Below are 19,851 nucleotides of genomic sequence, written 5' to 3'. Positions count from 1 at the left end.
TATTACATGTATATTGAACTTGTTATTTTAAATAGATAACGAACGAATAATTTTCATTAAGTAGCCAGACATTTATTTATCCGACTTATAAGATCGATTTAATATTTGAAGCCTCTCTATTGAGATTGTATCAGAAATTAAATCGAAGTAATATTTCTAATTTTATCTGTCACTCTTTGCAAACTTTATATAATTCTTATGACTAAAACTAAATACGAGAGAGATAGCGATCATAGCGGTAAACGAACGAACTAGCGATTACTGGTTTTACAGTGAAATTTACTGGTTTTACAGTGAATTTTACTTTAACAATTGTTAAAGTCTGATCGCGAAAGTCATGTTATATAATAAATTTTAAAAGATTTTTTTATGGGATCGATGTACTAACTAATGACATTAATAATAAAATAATCGTCACTTCATGACTGAAAAATGACGTCAAAATAATGTTATATCAAGACATCAATATAAAGTCATGTAACAAATCAGTCATTTTAACGACATACGACAAAAAATGACTAGTTTGGAACGTCAAAATGACGTGTGCTTGCTACCTGGGAAAGTACATACCTGAAGACAGTGTGTTCCGCTCCCCCTACGGGGGGGCTCCACTTTCGGAAGACATAACCTAACCCAAACCTATTTCTGCTTTAAAATTAAAATTATGATTTAAATCAGAATAGGTTTAGGTTAGGTTATATCTTCCGAAAGTGAAGCCCCCCCGTAGGGGGGGGGGCGGAACACACTATATCCACGCATGTACCTTGACTCTTAAAACGTACATAATGTCTAAAAATTGCACATAATTCGTAAAACTTTTTTGTTAATAACTTTTTAATAAATGACGAGCGACACTTAAAACCTTTTGATACTTACTCAGGAGAGTGAGCTTGACAACATATGTCAAGATCATTGAAATCGATGAGGTCGTCCGTAAGGTGCATAATTACCAATATTTTTTTAGAAAATAGAATATATTTTAAATATATTTTAAATATGAAAAAAAATCATCAAAGTGAATTAATATTAATATACATTAATTATAACATCACTTTATAGTTGAAAATTAAAAGATTACAAATAATGCGCAAAAATTTTCCTTTTTATATAAATGACGTTGCTTGCTTTAATCGTAATATATCAATAACATATTAAACGGTTCTTCAATAAACTAACTTTCAAGAAAACGCTCAAAACTACACACTGATGTTATAATCGCTTGTGTGAGTAATTAAAATAGATGAAATATATTTGTGTGAGTAATTAAATTGAGACATAAATCACTTGTATACGATAAGAAAGTCGATGACACTTGGACATGATAATAAATAATCATGTTATTTCACATTTTCAATATGATGTGCGACATCTAAATAGGTGAAAAAAATATCCGTAAATTTTTTGCTTTAATTTTTATCTGCGTGCCAAATCCGGCAAAGTTGAGCGATGCTCGTTCGAGCGTACTTGGAAAAATTAGAGATAAGTGAATACGAGAAGGATGCGATGAGGGTGTGATAAAAAAAACCTGGAATGTCAATAAAGCGTAAGATGTTTCGCGAGTCGACGAAATCCAAGTTTTTTATTGGACTCGAGAATCGAGAAACCACGATTATTGGTTATCGAAGTTCGAGCGAATTATTTAACTCGGGAAATTCAAGATGTCACATCGAGAGATAGTACGTGTCTATGGAATACAATGAATTACGCAAGTTCCAATTTTTCTGTTGGCTTATGCTAATAGAACGACTGTGATTATTGATCATCGGTCTAGGTTTTCGCGCGGATTAATTAATTAATTAATTACTACACGTTAATACATATGCTAAGGACTCTTGCTACATTTCTATTTTTATATTCTCTATCTAATATCTAATAAAATTGTCATTTAAATATCTCTACTTAATATTCACACAGTACATATATTTATATACATAATTAGGAGGAAAAGAATTGAATAGCGAAAAGATTGCAAAAAGGGGTGTATTGTCAGGTCGAAAATTACTACAGTTAGTGTATCTGGGAAACGCATCCGCTTATGTTTCAAAATTTCCGAAATACCTCGAGGCATCGGTTTTCAAAAATAGAACTATGAATATAATTGTGTTTTTAGATGATTAGTGTTATATATGAACGCTCTTGGTTAAGAACATCGCAGAAAAAAATAAGTCAGAGAGAGAAAGAGAGCACCCAATTTATTACAATATATACTAAGGTAATCATTAAATACGTTCTAAAAATTAAAGAAGTAATTCCTTATAATTTTATGAAAAAAAGTTGTTATGCATTTTTGTGATAAATGACTTATTGTTAGTTTTACTGTCAAAAATCTTCAATAATCGCCTATATATTATTGATGATATCAAAATTTTTCAGTCGCCAAAAGTTAGCCCTTTAATTACTACTAACAATAAATTTCAAAGAAATAATTGGAACCATCTTTGAGATTTCAAAAAATGTATCTTTTTGTTGAACATCTTGTATCTTCGGAACTAAACCGTTCGTGACAAAAGTGCACATAAACTTTTCTTCATGAAATCATCTGAGACTTTACTTCTTTAATTTTCGGAACGTACTTAAGAACCACATTATGTACATATATATATGTATGTATATAAAATATACAAATTTTTTTTTCTACCTTAAACCACATTTTCTAATTGTCAAAGTGTCGCGAAATGTCTATGTGTAAAGCCTGTGCCGTTTCCAATCGCGCTGCCTTCCTCAACATCCTTAACGATTCGAACTGGATGTTAAACCTGAGATCAAACGGCCGCAACGTAAAAGACGAAATTCGTCACGAGCGGAGTGTCGGCTTAGCGGCAGCGATAGACCGGAAACTACGTACTTCACCAGGCAGTGTCTCGCAATGCGTGTTTGTGGTGACGCGACTCACCCGCCCCCTCGTGCCTACCTGTCCGTGGCCGAGCATGTGTACATTTATGTGTGCGTGCGTGCGTGCGTGCGTGCGTGTGTGTGTGTGTGTGTGTGTGTGTGTGTGTGTGTGTGTGTGTAGGCGTAGGTTCTACGTGTTAAATGCTCGCGGGCGTACGTGTTGGTACGCGCGGTAGCTTTGCCAGGAGTCAGTGACACCTCTCGCATCGTCGACGGCAGCGGCGGCGACTGCGGTTTCTGGTAGTCATGGTAACCACCCCTCTTCCCCTTCGCATTCTCCTCCACCTCTTCTTCCTGCTCCTCCTTTGCCTTCTGAGGGGACTCCGCTACCTCTGTTCCCTCATCAAACCCCCTCCCGCCATTCTCCACCTGCGCATCGGTTCTCTCTGCGCGATCCTCCCTCCCTCCCTCTCCCTCTCTCTCTCTCTCTCTTTCCTTCATCTCCTCGTCCAATTATCATACCATCTTGCTCAGTCTCACCCGTCGTGGATGTCACTGCACTCCTCCCCCGCTGCGTCCTCTTCTCCGCTCCATCGCTTTGGCTTTGAATTCTTTCGTAAAGAAAGATTGAGACAAGAGTAAGAAAGAGAGAGAGAGAAAAGAGAGATATGGAAAAAGATGGAGAGAGATGAGGAACAAAAGAGAGAAGAAGACCAACCGAGAAGTAGCCACTGTTGCTAAGCCTGCCTCTCATTCTCTTTGCCTCTCTCTCCCTCTCTCTCTCTCTCTCTTTCTTTCTCGTCACGTTGGATACGCGCAAACTGCGCTGCTAATGCCATTGACGTCGGTGAAGCCGACGGTGTGTATGAATAGATGCAGCGGCACCGTGTTACTGCCGCTGCAACGACCGATGCAGTCTCCGTTCCTCCTTTATCCTCTTTCTCACGAGTAATATCGCTCTCCTTCTTATTCTCGATGTCTCTCTATTCTACTCTCCCGTTTCTCTTCTAGCGTGTCTACCATAATGGCGTTAGACCGTCACGGCGCCCGGTTATAGCGCGATGTACGACAGGATGTATGACTAACAGTTTCTGCTATTCTGGGAGACGAGCTCTTGGTGCCGACGAGAGAGACGTTAAAGGAGCATGTTCATTTCGGTCGGTGGTGAGAGCGAGTTTTGACACTTTGTCGCGGAAACGTTATTGTTGAACTCTGTCGCAAAATTACAAATGGTACCAGTTGACAATCTCTTTCCGATACATCCCATTTTAATGCTGTTTGAAGTCTATTTAACGAATGTCCATAAAATAATTCAGTAACAAACAGATAGGAAGTTTTTTCCGCAAACTATTACACTCTTATCTTTTCAAAACGTGAATAGAATAGAAACCCCAATAGAGTTCTCTCTCTTTCTCTCTCTGGAGATCAAGGAGGCTCCTCCATTTTGAACGATATCTCCATTGATAGTCGGAAAGCCGAGAATATCATCGTGGCAGCGCGCGCAACTACGGAGATGAGCAGAGATGCTCCCGTGATCGAACCAATCAGGAATGGAGGATGCTCTCCCTCGACCCAATCCTGGCTCTACGCACGCACACTACTATTCCGAGGAGCCGAGCGATGCGGGAGCTCGCGCAGAAAGACGGCACTGATGAGCGAGGGAAGCATCGCCATGAGTGGGAAGATCACCGACCAATGGGAAGTCCCCCCCTTTCGGCAGAGATAACAATGGGTCGAGTTATGCGCGTGTGAGGAGAATAGGGGGAAGACGGTGGGAGAAGATAGTGACTGACATCGCGCCAATGGCAGTCGCGTGATCCCTACACAGGAAACGCAACGAGCATTCAACGAACCGTCTACAATTAGTAACGATAAATACAAGGGAGTCTGACGTAAAATGCATGATAGAAATAATTTTTTAAACCTGATTATTACAGAGAAAAAATTTTTTTCCCTGTTGGATTCATCATAGATGTTATGCAAATTGTTGATATAAATTTCCCCCCGCTCCTTTCATTATTTTTACAGGAAATTTTCCATCAGGAAACACACAATATCACATGATTAATTGTCAAATAAAAAAATTTTAGGAACTTTAGAAATTCTCTATTCGATAGCCAATTGCGAGACATTGTGTCTATTTATGTTTTCTTATTGGGGAACTCCTACAAAGGACTTTCATAAAAGCAAAATTTATCTTAACAATGTAGTCTCCTCTTTTCTAACATTACTCCTTCCAAATATGACATTACAAATAAGAGGGATCTGCTCAATCTGCGATTCCTAACAGAAACTTTGGGATCTCTCTCGCAGACAGCGGACGCGTGAATTAAAGTTGACAGTACTCTCGCTTTAGCACTTTTAAGAATACTTCGTCCATGAAAAGAGGAGAAGCGGAAATCTGGACGCGACTTCGTCGTATTTAATTGGACACCTCTATAATAAGGAAACTGAGGAGAAATAAAAGCACTTTCTAAATTTATTAAACAAACAAACATAGCTACACGAGTTTGATACAAAGAACCGACATTATGTTTTATTGCCGCATTTTCCGGAATAGCATCAGCTAACCGGTATATGACGGCTCTCTTTCTGCTTATCTCTCATTCTTTTTCTCTCCTCCCCCTTTCTCTCTCTCTCTCTCTTTCTCTTTCGTGCTAGAGAGAGACATTGTTACTGAGGAGGGGTGGAAGACGAGGTGCGCGCGACTCCTCCTCGGAGGATCAATAGACAGGGAGACGAGACCTCTTTCCCACCCCCCGCGCTCCTCCTCGCTGCTCTCTTCTCTCTTCTCCCTCATCCGTTGGTAGCAGCACCTTTTCCAGAAGGACCCTTCCTCCGACTTCTCTGCCACGCTTCTACTTCTCTCGCGTTGCCTCAATACTCGCGGCTGAAAATGGAAAATAAAGATAACAAAATAGCAGGGTGAGATTATGAAATAATTTTGCATTAAAAATAGTTTATTATATATTATTGATTTTTAAGTTGTGATTAATTAGGTTTCATAATTTTTCTATGGCCATTATTTATAGGTGAAAGGATAATTAACAACTGTAACACGATGTAGAAAAATTCAAGATAATAGCGTAGAATATTGATTATTTTCTTTTTATTAGTAAATATAAAATACACACACATATAAGTCAGATTATAAATTGCAGATCAATATTAAAAGCTTGATTAGTTTTTCGTGAAATGCATCGTAAAATTTCGATGTAAGAAAATCTTCTAATTCGACATACTTGAAACTTATCGCTTTACTTATACGATTAAAATATTTGAGGTTACATCAGGAGAAATTAATATTCAATTTTGTTATCGGAATCAGATCTACACGAAGAGAACATTGAAATCATCGTGATTTTATGGGGACTTGAACATACCGCACAATTTTTTCCATATACGAAAAATAAAAAAAAGAACAGTTCCTCCCTCCTCGGGAAAGAAACTACATAGAATCCGAGGAAAAGTACGGAGGAGTGGGCTTAATGTTGCGTAGCCAGGATGCAAGTGCTGCCGACGGAAGCCGCGGGATGGCTTGTGGATAGATGGGGGATAGGTAGGTAATAAGAGGGTGAACAGGGGGCGCATGCCGCAGTGTATGGGGATGATGGCGGGGAGAAGAGCAAAAGGGAAGCTGTGAGTCGCGGAGCCCGGTGGGTAATGTTGCGTGATGAGACGCCTCGCGGATTCATCGAACGAGGGAGGAAAAGAAGGAAGAGGAAACAGAAGGAGGAAGGAAATCTCGGTGGAATGGAGAGAGAGGGAGAGATAGAGAGGGAGAGCGCGGAGGCTTGCTCTGCTCTAATTCTAAAAAGCATTCTCGTCGACTCGCACTTTCCCCGCTTTCCCCTCTTTCTTTTTTTTATCTCTCTCTCTCTCTCTCTCTTTCTCTTTCTCTTTCTCTTCCTCTCTGCTTTCCAATTCTACGAAACGAGCACTGCAGCGCAACGAAAATCTAACAGGCTAGTGATAGTCATGTCATGGGGATGAAAAACGTTTTTTTTTTCTTCTTACGCTCTTCATCTGTCCCTATTCTTTTTCTCTAGTTTTTTTCACTTAATATAATTCACTAATTTTACGATTTGTAAATTTAAAATATGAAAATCTAATTTTAATTCTAAATCACTATTGCTTTTTCAATTATACATGAAGTTTATTGTGATTTATTTAAAGCCATTTTTAAATCTTAGCAAAACATTGCGAGAAATAAAGGGAAAATTTTCTTCGTAAAATGTAATATTTTTTGAAAAAATAATTTTTTTCCAACTTTACAACGAGAGATGAAATGTTGTCGTTGCATGTACTAAAAGAGTGACTTTTGATTAATTTGTAATAAATTTCATCTGTGATTAATTTGTAGTAAATTTATAATAAACATTTATTATAATGAGTCTTATAGGACAATACAGGATAGAAAAGCCGAGTGATTACAGTTTACTCTTGTTTGGCTGCTGTTGGTTGATGTTCGCGTAGAGATGAGGCGTAAAGGGGTGGTTTAGGCTACCTCGGTTGTGATTAATTTGAATCAGCAAATGCCTTCGAGGGTTTACATTGACTGAGCTGAAGGCACACCATCGTACCGATAATATGCCACGTTTCACGGGAGAAAGAGGCAGACGGCAGCAGTCTAGGCGAAAGAGGATGAAGGGAAGGCGGATATGTTCACAAGGGAAGGAAACATCCCCCGCACGAACCGCAACGAAAAGCCAACGGCGGCCGCGAAGCAACCCCTGCTGCCGCTTTTCGGGCGAGAGGGAGGAAGGATGCACGCACAGGGGATGAGATAAAGGAGCGCGGAGTGGGAAAGGACGAAGATGGAAACGGCGGATAAGGGAGGAACAGGAGACCGTCTTAAATCACTTCCCGCTCCATCTCGCTCACTTTCGCGTCGAATGTAGAACTCCGCGAATAACAGCCCCTGATGCTGCGCCGAGGGGGCGCGTTGATTCCGGTTTACAAATTCTATTATAAGTCGGGATTGTGTCCTGCCTCACTGCGCTTTAGGATTCTCGTAGAAAGGATAATTGTAGGCTGCAGCTTCCAGTGAATTTTTAAACTTTTCAATTTGTAAGAGCAAAATGGCCCTTTACTGTTCTTTCAATTGATTAATTGATTAAACTTGCATAAAATTGTATAACAATTTTAAATTATGTGGTCGTATATAATATATAATTTTACTGTATTTATAAGGAATATATATAAAGTATTTTAATTATATATGTATATATTAAAATATGAAAATAATAAAAATATATAATTAAAATATTAATTCTCATACATCATATATATCAGTATAAATTTAATTAAACGAAATAAAATGTGACATGTTGAAATATTAGAAAATATTTTAAATATAGCCTAAAAATGGTTAAAGGGATCGATGGGCGAAGACTTTTATGGCCGTTCGTCTAGCGTAACGAAAGACTCGTGATACTTATGATAATGACAACTGTTCGAAAGATTGAATTCTGTTTTGAAAACAGCCGCAATGTAATTCGAAACGTTCTGTTTTATTATCCTATACGTGGACGCTCTTCGTAGAACAAGGGTGCTCTTTGTATTGGATTTATTGCTCCGAATATACTGTCGGGCAGTAGCACGAGAAACACGATCTGCGATTTTAAAAATTCAATTTCTGCTTGATATATACATATTAAGTCAGAGTCATACATAGTACTTATATATAATCTTACGTCTCCTCTTATAATTCATCGCGTCCTTAATAGCATCCTTAATTACTCGAGCCGAGATCGCGAGAATGGATGAGTATAAAATTTCTCTTTTCGCTAGTGAAAAAATAATCAAAAACGGCATTAATGTCAATCATCACTTTTCGTGTTAAACTGGAACGCATGCATGTGTGTGTGTGTGTGTGTGTGTGTGTGTGTGTGTGTGTGTGTGTGTGTGTGTGTGTGTGTGTGTGTGTGTGTGTGTGTGTGTGTGTGTGTGTGTGTGTGTGTGTGTGTGTGTGTGTGTGTGTGTGTAAGTGTGTGCGCGAGAAAGTTTGACATGAAACCCTTTTCTTGTTTTTCTCTCGAGTTTCGAACGCTTTTCCAGGGCAGCATACATCATAAGGAAGGAAAAATTTCTCGCAATATTAATTAAATAACAAAAAATTTCATGATATATATCTATGTGTTCATGTGTTTAATTGTTTCATATACGTACATTAATTAATTTCTTCATTTCAGGGATAGTCATCATAAGAGATTATATTTTTGATAAATTAATTTGTTAATTAGTTAAATTAATTAATTAATTTTATGAGAGAGAGAATTCTTTCTCTCTTGATAGTTTTATACAATATATTATTATTTTTTTCAAATTTATTTATAAAATTATTTGTATTTATTTTATATAATATATTATTAATATAATTTTATTAATATATTTTATTATAAAATAATATATAATTATCTATCTATTTGTCTACATTACCTGTATTATTTGTCTTTTAAATAGAAAAAAAAATAAACGCGTAAAAAATAAATTATAATACGTGATAACGTGAAAAATACAGATAGTAAGATTAAATGATAAGATTTAAACGAAATAAAATAAATATAATTTTACGCGCGCGACCGTCCCTGACGCAGCGAGGGTGTCGACAGACCTAGTCAGATCGAAACCCACCTACCTTCCTTAGTCTTCCAATTACTCCCGTTTAGTTGCGTTTTTCCGCTCGAATGCCCTCTCTATGATACACTCGTGCACTCGACCCACGGTTGGCTTTCAGTTACTCAAACCCACTTACGCGCGAAAACACGCACACCCATGTACATCTGATCCGCATATACATACGTGACTATGAATTCGCACACATCAAGTTGCGCATGACACGCATAGTACATTCTCTCTCAACAGTCTGTTTATAGTGACAAATGATATGATGACGATTGATTAGGTATGTTATGTCAATCGAGAAGTGTCGATAAAGAAATTTCACTTCCTGTTTTGTAATCGAGATACATATGTAGACATAAAGCGAATCTAATTTGCCAATTTTGTCGAAATAATCATAAAAGCAAATAGATATTTACATGTTTATTAGTAACTAGTAACTATCATCATTATCATTATTATCATCATTATAATTCTTATCACTTTTATTGTTATAATTGTTATTATCATTGTTATTATTGTTTTGATTATTCTCATTATTATCATTTTTTATTATTATTATCATTATTATCATCATTATTTTGTTATTATTTTAATTTTATCATTTTTATTATATTTATTAGATAATGAGTTTTTAATAGGTTTTTAATAAATTTAAAATTTCGAGATATAAATAAAGAAAGCAATATATAAAAATTGTTTAATATTTCAAGATCGATAAAAAATTTGTACAACATTCGAGGTAAAATTGAAAAAATAATATATGCATGTGTCATTGTTTCATTATTTTGACATATCAAGCGTATTGCAATCATTGTTTTTGTACATATTTTTTGTACGTTATCGTTAATGCTCATTTCTTTCGTCGACAGATGCTAGCTAGAATATATCTGTAAAAATCGACATGACACGGTAGCATATGCCGTGAATGCAGCATCGATCGAAAATTTAAAGCTCGCGTACAATAAGGATAAGCTAAATCTTTATTTAGGAGATATACGTGTCGTATCTTGCCCATATTAAAACTAATATTCTAACGATAAGTACACGATGCCTTTTTACCCAGTCGCGTAATAATATAATGACGAAATATATCGTCTTGACCTGAAATACGGAAGTCACGCTATGGTTCTTTGTCCACCTTATTGAGCGCGCATAATAATTTACGCCACGGAAGGACATATCCCGGCGTGTCTCGTTAGTCCTCTTCGAATTCGATTTAAATCGCTAATTAGTTCGAAGAACATGTAAGCTATTTATTTGCGTGCACGTTATCCATTGACCCACAATTAGATCCATGTCGATTTTAAAGATGCTTAATTCCTCGAGAGTTCCAAGATCGGGACAGAAATAAATCTAGAACAGAGAACGATTATCTTTGATATATATGCGTTCGTGTAAAAAGATAAGCTATCGAGTTTATCACCCTTGTTTATTCAGTTTATTCGGGCTAGTTATAAACGCATGACGACTAAGGTCATATGCGTACCCCTTTAAACATTAACTCTCATTCTTCGCTCTTAATTAATAACTATGGCATTGTTCTCCTCTTTTTATATCATATTGGAGATATATTTTATAAAGGAACTTTGAATTGGAAAATTTTAATTGTGATGAAACTTTTTCTTACACACATATGTAGGGAAATAGATGAATTTAGAAATTTTTTGTTCTGGCCCAAAAACGATTTTAAAAAATGAAACTACCTCTTATCCAGCGTTTTTTTGCTTCTCCTAATATGAGCGTGGTTTGAAAAGTCCGTGCAAAAATGAAAACTACTTAATTTTTCGGGATAAATCTTTTTTATTTCTCAACGTAGTCTCCTTTTAGGCTTATACACTTCGTCCAACGCTGCTTCAGTTTGTTGATCCCTTCCGAATAATAGGATTGGTCCAACTCTGCAAATAGGCATTCGTTTCCGCAATCATCTCGTTTGAATAAAATCTCCTTCCCGCCAGCTATTTCTTCATATTGGGGAATAAGTAGTAGTCCGAGGGAGCCAAATCTGGAGAATAGGGGGAATGCGAAACGAGTTGGAACCTAAACTCCATCAATTTTGCGGCCAAATTCTCTTTCATCCATTTTTTGGAAATTACTCGACTTCAAACGAATGCCAAACATAGAGAAGTAGACTGATCTGGCTGAAACTTGGTGTGTGTTCTTCCAAGAGATGCTACTAACTGAAAATAACCTCGATACACACCAGTGGTGCCATCTCTCTGACTTTGCACGGACTTTTCAAACCACCCTCGTATATTTCCAAAATAATCTATATTAAAAAAATTTTATACAAAAATTTCATAGTAAGAATATTTCTATATGACCATCACATTGATAAAATAATTCTTGTCAGAGATTAAAAAAAATTATTTTTTCAAAATTTTATTAAGGTGATTAAATAGAGAATAGTGTTCCTATGATAAAACTTTTTTGATATCTCAAATAATCTTCAAGATATATCGAGAGAAGCGAAAAATCTCCCTACACATGTGGTTTCACCTCTTAGAGTTGTTTTAAGGTTGCAACGAAAAATTTCTAAATTCATCTATTTATCTTCCCCCATATATGTATGTAAAATTTAATCAAAATTAGAATTCTTTAGATTACAAGGTTCCTTTGTTTAATATTTCGTGTCGTGATCACGTTATAATATATTCTTGCTAACAGAATTTTATTATTTCTCGCTCGCGTTTTCAAGAGGAAATCCGTGTACATCGTATGTCGCGCGTCACAAGTACGTCCGTCACGCTTGTTCGCGGCTTGTCAGATGAGATGGGTTTCGTTGCAAGACGATCAATGCATACTAACGAGAATCCTTAATCGGCCTCACAAATGCTCGATTTTGTATTAATTCAAGGATTCAGAATAACAAGTTAATTTAAATACGAAGAGCTTTTAATCTTCGCGCGCTATGGTCAACCTACTTCTTTTTTTTTTTCACCGCTCATGCACGCCATCTTATTCATATACATCGCAGAATATCCGCGATGTATATCTTCGTGCTTATTGAACAATCAGATACGTTAACGAGGGAATAAATGGGAATTCGAAGAAATCGCATGAAGACCACGATATTATTCCATATGTATTTACTTGGTATGATCTAGATGATCTTTCTTCTTCAGGCGCGCGCTTAGAGAGAGATTGATTATTTCTTAACTTATTTATAATTGTGCTCCCTCTTCTGAGCAGAAAGAAAGGAATAAAAATTTTCGTATTTCGCAGTGCGTTATTCTTCTTAAAAAGTAGTTTGCATTTATTTATCGCATTTATTTATAATATTATTGTATATTTTAGTTTTCCATTATCCTTAACTTTATTTTAAAATTTAACATAATATAGCAATTTATTATAATACGAAGAGATAATCTGCAAGAAAATGCAAATATTTTTAAACCTCCCATTTTTACCCTTTTTCTTATATATTAACTGAAACTAAAGTAAAAGGGTAATAATTATTGATAACTTTAACGAATTATTTCTAAGATATTTTTAATACATTTATAAAAAAATAAAGTAAACTAAATTAAACTTCTAATTTAATAAAGAAATGAAATTCCATCTTTATTTTATTTCATAATAAAACCTGCTTATACATTTATTCATTAAAAAAATAATATTGTTATCGTTACAAAAATAATATTGTTATTTACAAATTATTACATTATCTAAAAATAATTAAATTATTTTTCTAATATTTTTGATATTAAACTTTAAATTCTACAAGCTATTCAGATAAATTTAAAAAAAAATTATTAATAAATTATGGTAAGCTCTTTTTGAAAATGTATCAATTTATCTTATTAATATTTTTAACATACCATAAACGAGATGTTGTGCCAACAGTATCTGCAGATTTCGCATAAAAAATATAATCAGTCACACACGAGGTAAATTTTAAAAATAAGAAAAAAAAATATCAAATAAGAATCAGAAATAATTTCCAAGAAACCGGGGGAATATAAGGCTTACGGCGCACACAAACTGCAACGCAGAATTGCCTTTATAAAGCAACTCGCTTGCATGCCGCTGGTCGGATCTCGGTCACCGCGCGGTTTTATCAGGCATTAGATATAAATTAAGTATGCATACAGAAAAAATATATCACGGAAGAGATTCATCCCCCAATTTCTGCCGCGCGTTGGGCGACAAACGCGGCGGGGTGGAAGGGGGGAGGAAAGGGGTTCGAATGCAGAGCGCAGCGATTAATAGTCGGCGGCTTTCCCGGTCGATTAATCGATTAATTCCGGCGATTCGTTCGCCATCGGGAACATCTATTTCTTTCTCTTTTTTTTCCGCGCTCGGATCTCGAAAGGCGACAAGGGTTGCGCGTACAAGGCGGCTCGCATGTCCCAACGAGGCGGTCTCTCCGCGGTCACATCAGTCTCCGAGCATGCGAGGGTTCTCTCCCTCCCCCCCTAGAGTGGGAGGGATGGATGGGGAAAGGCTGAAATCCCCGTACCGTACACACAGGGGCACTGACGAGGTACTATCGCGGCATTATACAGACATACCTATATCCCAGTCCGATGACTGCTGATATGACATGCGACCGTCTTAGATATAGGCTGCACGACATGTTTCCCTCTCCTCTCTCGCTCTTTCCTTCCCCCCCTCTCTCTTTCTCTTTCTCTTTCTGCCGTCACAATTCTCCACCGCCCTCTCTATCCGCCCTCTTGTCTCGCTGCTGCCATCGTCGATGGAAAATATGCAGCTTGCACGACGCGCGACTCGCTCGCATTTATATGTTCCTCATAATAGGAACGCTTGCATCTAATAAAACTAACAGAGTTGAATTTACTAGTCCGCGGGATCGTTAACCCTACACACACGGTGTATCTCTAAATGTAAGTAATCTTCTTAATTTCAAATCGATAGATTTTTATGCAATTGTTAATTTTATAAAATTTGTTCAGATAAAGCTTTATTTATTGTTAATAATTTACATAAAACGCTCAAGACACGCATATAAGATTCCTAGGGTAGAATTAAACTTGTATGCAAATGATACAATCTTCTTTTCATTACACACACCTACACATGTATACTTACGATGACTATAGAATGAGATTAAATTCAAAAGTCGTCTCTCGCTTCCTGAGCGATTATTGCAGGTAAACGTGATCTAATTCATCTTCCTCTGGTTATTATCCTGACGACAATCAGCATAGCCGTACCACACGCACTGGGATAAAAGAAAAAGGAATACGGGCTACTACTACATCAAGCTCTCTTATGTTAATACACGTTGAGAAAGAGAGTAAAAGCTCATTCTTCTTATTCATAGATGCTTTCCAGATAATCGCGTTTTGCGCGCGCGACGGTATTATTCTCCCGTTAATACTGTACTAACAGCGCATTAAGCATTGTTAAGGGAGCGCAAATTTTCGGTAATAATACGGTTATTTGGCATGGTCACATGCAGCAGCAACGTTTGTCGATAAATATCTCTCGAACGTTTCGATAAATATTTGTACGTTTTCCGATGTAGTTACACTTGGCGATTATTGGCGCGAGAATGGACTTTAAAAACACTCAAGCATGGTCAACCGATCGGGAATTTCGTGCAAAGTTGTACGAGGACGGAAAACAGAAGATTATAAGAGACGATATGTGCAAAGTCTTGGGTAATCTTCGTAGAGTACGTAACGTCTTAAACAATATCGATTAGTAGCAAAGATAGATGATCTCGTGAAAGAGAAAAACATATAACACAATCAGCGTGTATATACAGGGTGTTTCTTAATAAGTGCGAAAAATTTTAGGAGATGATTTTTTGTCGAAAATTAAGAGGGGTTTTTCATATAAACATATACTCCTACATCCCTCCCTGTCAAGTTACACCCCTCTAAAAATGGGGGAAAATTAAACTTGTTCCAAATTTGAGAAAAAAATAAAAATTAGGTTTTTTAAAATTTGGAACAAGTTAAAGAAATGAAATTAGGTGGATATTTTCTACTAGTAAAAAGGTTATTTATTAATATTTTTTTCAGCTTCCCGTATTGTTATAAGGGGATGAAACTAGCAAGCCCTATTCAATTTTTTATTAGAACTTTTTAATGTTTATATGAAAAACCCTCCTTAATTTTCGACAAAGAATCATCTCCTAAAATTTTTCGCACTTATTAAAAAACACCTTGTATATAGTATCTTTATAGATTGTTATAGGATGCATAGATTTCAGGTAATATAATTATATGTTAAGCATAAGTCATTGCGAAATAGCGAAGCAACGGAGGATAACGTTTACATTGGTCGGAAAAGTAAGTTGCTGGAGGTGGATTGATGAGAGGTCTAGTAAAAGGGAAAAAAAAGAAAAAAGGAAGAAAGGAGTCCGCAAGTCTCAAAGAGAGTAACCGAACGCGCGGATCGATAAGGGCGGTAGGGCGGATTGGCCTTTTAGGTAAGGGTCGAGAAGGAAGGCGAGTGGTTTTTATAGCCAGCTAAAGGACAGGGAGGGTCCTGGATCCTTGGGTACCCTACTCGACCAGAGTATCCCTAATATACGTCATCCGTTAACGGCATTTTTCCTCTCGTCCCTCCGCCATCGTCGATCTCTCGAGTCTCTCTCACTCTCTCTCTCTCTCTCTCTCATTTCTCTTTTCTCTCACGATAATATTCGAGATCGCGAGCGGGATGGTTGCTCCGAAAACTGGCCCTCTCATACGTCATTTCCTGGTAGTCCTTGACCAAAATCGAATCATACGCTTCTTGTGTGAATGGAACGTGGACTCTATACTTTGATTAACTTATTGAGACACTGTATTGTCTTTACATGAAATTAGGTTACTATAGGTCTATTTCACATTTCGATATCTTGATAATTGAAAAAAATGTTGTAATCAGTTTTGTCGCAAAATATATTTTACGTAAATTAACTGAGAAAGATTTTGTTATCAAAAAAATTATTCAATTACATGCATGATCTACATATATGTTTTTACGATTAATGCACATGCGCGGTTATCTTTTGTAGTGTCAAACGTGACATAGAGCCGCGCTTGAATCGCGGTGCGCTCTTCGAGTCCTTTCTTCGACGTGAAGGTCGTAAAGTCCACGTCTGGGAGGGCTCGTCAGGAGGGAGATTAATTGAATATACTGAGTACACAGAGCGCAACAGGGCCGCATGTCATGTTCCAAGAAATTTTCAATCTCAAGAAATCACAGGTTTCCGATGGCACTCGAATATAACAGATTAGAATATCTCGTATAGAAGAAAAATTCCGGAATCTATAATCAAATTTTCTAAAAGAATTTTGGATTCAGATTGAGAAATATAAAGTATAGAAAGGAGAAGTATAAAAATTCAAATGTAATGATTTGAACACGCGGGAAACTCAAACATATTGTTCATGTGCTTCCTCTAATGTTTTCTTAAAATTCTTTTTCGATTACCTTCAATATTTTAATTTTAAGCAGGATATTTAAAACTTTGCCTAGGTAGAAATTTATAATAATCCAATTAGTCGATATATAATTTTTATTGAAGCTCTGAATTAATTAAGTAAAGCTAGAAGAAATCAGCTAATTATTTTAAATCTTTTATAGACAAAATCAGATTTTTAAAAAATAAAAATGGATCTTAATTTTTTATTTTATAATAGCTGCGCTTTTTATATCCAATCTGCAGCAGAAATTTAAATACGAGAAGGTCGATGGGTCACATGTATTACGGTGAATAAAAAGAAATTAATATATTTATTTTTTATTTTCTATTGAAAGAATTTAACAGCTGGTATAGAAATGGGATTTCTTATCCGATTCCATAAAAATATATTTGATTTCATTCAACCTAATTTATAAAAAAAAAGAAGACGCAAATTTACATTTCGATTCTAAATCGAGAACTTGGAATAAAAATGGAATTGTTAATTAATATCTTAGTACAATACTTATTTGGAACAAATTTGGGGATTTTTATCGGAATCAACTATATCTGAAAAAATCTTGGAAAATTTCAATACTTGAAAAATTCAATATTTGGAAAATTTCAACATTTGAAGACAAATAAATTGCTTGGTAATTTATTTGTCTTCAAATATTGCACGTAAAGTTGCATTTTATTATATTATTATTTATCATACATATTATTTAATAAAAATTATGAAGAGTATCTATTACTTTGCTGCTGTTTGTCAGTTTATAAATATAAATACATTTATATAGATATTTCACTATCACTTTATCAGCGACCGAGACTCATTCCTACGCCACTGACAGGCGTACATTCAATTCGTCCATAGAACGTGCGCGCACTCTCGCCGCACGCAGATACGCATACTCACGCGTGAGCTGACCCTCACCAACACCAACGACCGACACCTGCCTCTCGTCGTTGCGAATGCATAACGCAACCAGCACGCACACGTAATACTATATCCATTTGAATATGGATGCCTTATGAAGTCACACATATTCTCCTCCCACCTGGTCCACCCTCTCTCATTCTTGCCCTTTGTTTTTTACATTTTTTCATACTCCTCTCTCTCTCTCTCTCTTTTTCTTTTTCTGCCTGTCGGCCGTGTTTTTTACCCGTACACGAACGCGGGTGGAGCACGTGCAATGGGAAACAAAGAGCGCTTCGCGGAGGAAAGAGGTGACCTGAGAGGCGACGCGAGAGAAAGAGAAGGCGAGGAGCGGGTTATGGGGTGGAGAGAAAAATGATGCAGGAGGAAGAGCGCGCAGGCAGAATGAGAGTATGCGAAATGGTTTCCAACGGCTCTGTGTGATACAAGAGAACAAACTGGAGCGAAAATATACATGCTGGATACCCGTCAATGACCGAGATGTCTGGATATGTTCGATTCGATGAGAGGGAAAAAACGGGAAATTATCGAAAATTAGGAATTTCATCATTGTACAAGTCATTTCTTGGAGCACGTTAATGCGCAAATATAAATATAATTCTCTTTATACATATATAATTTAGGAATATAGAATTACAGATTCAAGAAGAGCGGAAAAATGTATGACATGTTAAATGAATCGCGATGTAATGTCAACGATTCGAGCGGGTAGCCTTGATTAATCCATTGCGAATTATCGATCGAGAATCTGAAAAGCGGGTCCGACCACATGTAATAAATATCATTGTCTCGCTTCTGATTCTATGCGATTCTACTGGATGGAAGCTACGTTTCTCGACACAACAAGCTTTTCGACTTGCCAGAGTCTTCTCATGTACAAGCGCTGATTATCAGAATTCCTTAAGAAGCATCGAACAGTCAACTTATCAATTGTCAAATTAACTTGTTCAAATTGTCAAGTTATCAACTTGTACAAATTGTCAACTTGTCAATTGCCAACTTGTCAATTGTCAATTGTCAAATTGTCAACTTGCTCAAATTGTCAAGTTATCAACTTGTACAAATTGTCAACTTGTCAATTGTCAATTGTCAAATTGTCAACTTGCTCAAATTGTCAAGTTATCAACTTGTACAAATTGTCAACTTGTCAATTGTCAAATTAATGAAATCGTGCATATTTTTGTATCGAGCAAAAAATTGAAATTCGCACTATTTTGTTTTAATTGTTTCGATGGAGTCTCGCGGAAATAGAATCGAACTGCATGATTGGATCCTTTGATCTGGCAGCAAAGAATCGCGGCGACAACCGTAACTCCTGTGAGCGGGCAAGCTCGCCCTCATCGTTTCTTCAACGACGGTCTTTTTCCAGGATGGAAATAAACCGGCGCGGACGGATCGCATCGCGATATTTTTGCGCCATCCGCCGCGTGGAACTTGTGGTCGCCAAGAATTGCGATGGCGAACCGTCGACAATAAGTCGGCGCGGCCAGTTGTCGTTAAAATAACGAGTCCTTACGATTCGAGAGGCTTATAACGGAAAACGATACACATTTCGGTTATTCTCAGCCGGGCCTTTCGTTTCGATTCAGCAGCATTTTCGTCGCACATTAAAACATTCATAAAGAGCAGATCATCATATTTCATCGAAGCGCTGATTTATTAATTAGACAAGGTTACAATTATGGCAAATATCATTATAGATACTATATTGTTTGTAAAATGACTTTTTTTAGTGATTTTGTAAATAGATGTTGAATTATTTAACAAAAAAATTGATATATATGAGAATATAAAATAAGAATATAAAATAAAAATTAGTATATTGTAAAAAATATGATATAAAAATAATATTGACATATATATTTCTCCCAAAGTTGTAAATTTATATAATACCTACACGGAGAAAATTTTATATCAAAGATTACTATAATGTGGTAGTAGCTGCGGACCATCGAGAATTTATAAGCTTAAATGCTATAGTCATTATTTTAAAAACAAGAAAGCAACGTAACTTTTACACTTTCTCATAGTAGAAATTATTATGTTTTAAAGCAAAACTTGCTGGATAAAAGTTAGTATTGAAAAGAAA

This window comes from Camponotus vicinus, unplaced genomic scaffold, assembly GCF_025532165.1.
Source record: "Camponotus vicinus isolate PSW18456_S1 unplaced genomic scaffold, iyCamVici1.0 SCAF_1, whole genome shotgun sequence".
Lineage (NCBI taxonomy): Eukaryota > Metazoa > Arthropoda > Insecta > Hymenoptera > Formicidae > Camponotus > Camponotus vicinus.
Note: the sequence above shows the minus strand (reverse complement) of the source record.